Source organism: Pantherophis guttatus, chromosome 12 (assembly GCF_059756535.1).
Source record: "Pantherophis guttatus breed Tessera chromosome 12, ASM5975653v1, whole genome shotgun sequence".
Lineage (NCBI taxonomy): Eukaryota > Metazoa > Chordata > Lepidosauria > Squamata > Colubridae > Pantherophis > Pantherophis guttatus.
This window is the reverse complement of record NC_142074.1, coordinates 643,214-646,918: the sequence shown is the minus strand read 5'-3', so window position 1 is coordinate 646,918 and position 3,705 is coordinate 643,214.

Sequence of the window (3,705 nt, the reverse complement as noted above, 5' to 3'; positions counted from 1 at the left end):
CATACCTGGGGGTGGGGGGGAGGCAGAAACAGCCACGGTAGCAAGAACAGCTGCACGGTGCAGCGGTGACCCAGCCGGTGATGAGGTGCCCAACTGGCATGGCGTCAGCTCCGGCTGCTGTGGATGCAACAGCGAAGGAAGCAATGGCAGCATTCTCGCCCACACAGCTGACTGGCGGCCTTCCGGGACCCAGCTGGCTGGCACCTGATGCAAAAGCGTGCTGGATGCAGCGATCGGAGGCCGGACGGAGGCCAGCGTCCTAAGCACCAGCTGGTGGACTGATAACATGGAACTGAATGCTGATGCCGGATGCTGGTTGTGTGGGTGGGCCTGAGGGGCATGGCCTCACCTATATAGAGGGCTGGGAGGCGGTAGCTCCCAGCGCTGATTTTGCAACGGACTGATACGTACTCATTTGTGCCAGGCCTCAGGCTTGAATAAACTTGTATCAAATGGTTCCAGAGCATGTTTGTTTCTGCGTTCGCAAGGCCTGGGGATTTGGACAAGTGAGAGAGGCGATAATTCTTCCATTGGAAAAATGGATTGTCTCCAAGCTTTTAAGAGCAAATTTAAAGAAAATAGAATTTTTGCTCTGGTTTCATGGAAACTGAAGCTAAGTCAGGAAGAAATAGATCCCCAAACAGATGATGTTATGAAATCATGTTAATTTCATAACTTTCATAATTTCATGTTATGAAATTATGAAATGAGAAGATCTTGGAAAAGGCTTGTTTTGGGGGAGGGGGAGGGGTAGAGAAAGGCAGGGTCTAAGTTGAGCTCCTTTCACCAGGGACCTCCTCCAAAACTCTCTTGGGGTCTCCTCTCCTCTTGCCTGGACTACTGCAATGCTCTCTACATGGGGCTCCCCTTGAGGAGCACCCGGAGGCTCCAGCTGGTCCAGAATGCAGCCGCGTGCCTTGGTAGTACAGTGGTCTAAAGCACCCTGTTATTAAGACCAGCTGCCTGCAATTACTGTAGGTTCGAATCTCGCCAGGCTCAAGGTTGACTCAACCTTCCATCCTTTCTAAGGTAGGTAAATTGAGGACCCAGTTGTGGGGGCAATAAGCTGACTTTGTATAAATATACAAAAGGATGAAGGCTATTGCTTAGCACATTGTAAGCCGCCCTGAGTCTCCGGAGAAGGGCAGCATATAAATCAAATTTAAAAAAAAAAAATTATGGGGGCGACATGGCACTCCCATGTAACACCTCTCCTGCGTGAGCTGCACTGGCTCCCGGTAGTCTTCCAGGTGCGCTTCAAGAAATTGGTTCTCATCTTTAAAGCACTCCATGGCTTAGGGCCCGGGTATTTACAAGACCACCTTCTGCCACTGATAACCTCCCACCGGCCAATCTGTTCCCACAGAGAGGGTCTCCTCAGGGTGCCGTCGGCCAAGCAATGTTGACTGACGACCCCCAGGGGGAGAGCCTTCTCTGTGGGGGCACCCGCCCTCTGGAACGAGCTACCCCCAGGAATATGACTGATCCCGGACCTCCGTACTTTCTGTCGAGCTTTGAAGACCTTCCTATTTCAGCAAGCCGGGCTGGCTTAAAATTTTAATGGGTTATTTTATGGGCAAAGGGTTTTAAATTTTGGGAAGCCAATTTGATTTAGTTCTGTTTTAATTCATCTTAATTTTTATATTGTATGTATTTTAATCTTGGCTGTTCACCGCCCTGAGTCCTTCGGGAGAAGGGCGGTATACAAATTTAATAAACCTAACCTAACCTGTACACCTCAAAGCAAAAAAGGGGGTGCCAGAAGCACAATGTTTTAGACGTGTTATCCACAATAACATTCCTTGTGTGCTCAGCATTGATCTGTTAACCAATAACACAACTAAAATACTGTGTGCCTGTCCAAAATGTTATCCGTTTGCTCCTTGCATTTGATGGGCTTCTTTAAAGCGAATCAGCAATCCTCTTCGGTAGAACCTTTTCCTAACTAAAGAGCTAAGTGGCTGTCCTGGCCTCAGCCGTGCTTTTCTTTGGGAGTGGGAGGGACAGGGGCGGGGGGGGGGGAATGTCCTTTCCATGGCAGTTTCTGGTGTTGTGAATCTTGGTCAATCTAAACCATAGACGCCCTTCTAGCAGGAAGTTAAAATCCAAAAGGTCTGAAACACATTTTATCTGTGATTACATGGCGGCTATGATCAATCTGAAGACCCCTCAAGTAGGAGGTAGGTAGGAGGGGAAAATAACCTTAAGCAGGAAAGGAAGCAGAAGGAGAACAGCCAGGGTGCCCTGGGGGTCAAGAGGGAGACAGATGCCGCCCTGCCGTGACCAAAGCTTGCTGCCAATGTGCCCCTTTCCCAAGGCAAGACTTGAGGTGGCTGCTGGGAAGGAACCTTGGACTTGGATTCCACAACGATCTTCCTTGGCAAACGCTTCAGATGTCTTCCTTTTTTCTCTGCACGCGTGATGGCAAATAATTGCATTCAGTCATTGGGCAAACGTGGGCAAACTCTTCCAAAAGTGAAAAATAAAATAATGACACGCAATTAGTCTTGCTTGGAGGAAACAGGATGGCATAATTTATGGAAAACAAGGACAATGAAGTCAGGCAGGACCTTGCTTGCATCCTATTCTGGCCTGGGATTTTGTAAGGTCACCACCTTTCTTATCTCAATCAATCCTAGAGGAAAAGTTGGTTGTGCTTTAAATACAGGTTCTCAGTTCAAGCAGGAAAGCAGCAGTTTGCAAACAGTATTTTGCAATACATTTATTTATTCAATACATTGGCAGCTTTGAGGACATAGGAGGATGACGAATTATTTCCTCCTTTTTTTCACTGAGATTAATATTCATCCTAGCATGTGTTTTCTCCTTGAGGAACAAACAGGAGTAAAGGGCACATCTCTGCAGCTGCCACACTGGTACCACAACAGCCTCTTTGCTGCCTCCTGTCCTTTGTGCACAGTTCACACAACCAGCTGGATTAGGCCACGTTGTACTTGGGAAATCTGGGCTTCAGGGGGTAGTTGGAAACCTTTTTTGGGCAAGTGCTGCTTTCATTTTTTTTCTTATCACTAAAGAGTCACTGATGCAAAAATGGCGAAAGAGTTGCTCCACGCTGTATGTTCGCACCCAGAGCCACTGTTGAGAAGCTCATAGCCAGCTTGTCTTTCCAAACATACTTGAAGCTCAGAAATTTATGCCGACATGATCAGAACCTTTTCCAGTCTGGAAGATAAGTTTGTGCTTCCTGACATTTCCACTGTAACCAGCTCTCTCAATTGACCTTCTTGAAAGTATCTGGGTAAATGTTAGAAGAAAAAGAAATGACCTTGTTATAGGTATGTACTACAGGCCACCCAACCAACCAGAGGACATAGATGAACTCTTTGCTAATCAGTTAGCTGAGGTGTGCAGAAAACACACCAAGGTAGTAACGGGGCACTTTAACTACTCCGACTTCAACTGGGAGGCAAACTCTGCAGGCAGAAGGAGAGCAAAGTACAGGCGTGAGATTCAAAACAATTTTATTACCAGTTCTGTGGGCGTGGCTTGGTGGGCGTGGCTTGGTGGACATGGCAGGAACTTGGTGGACATGGCTTGGTGGGCGTGGCAGGGGAAGGATACTGCAAAATCCCCATTCCCACCCCACTCCAGGGGGAAGGATACTGTAAAATCCCCATTTCCACCCCACCCCACCAACCTGCTTTCCAGCTCTGTGTGCAGGGCAACAAAAGAAGACCCAGGAGG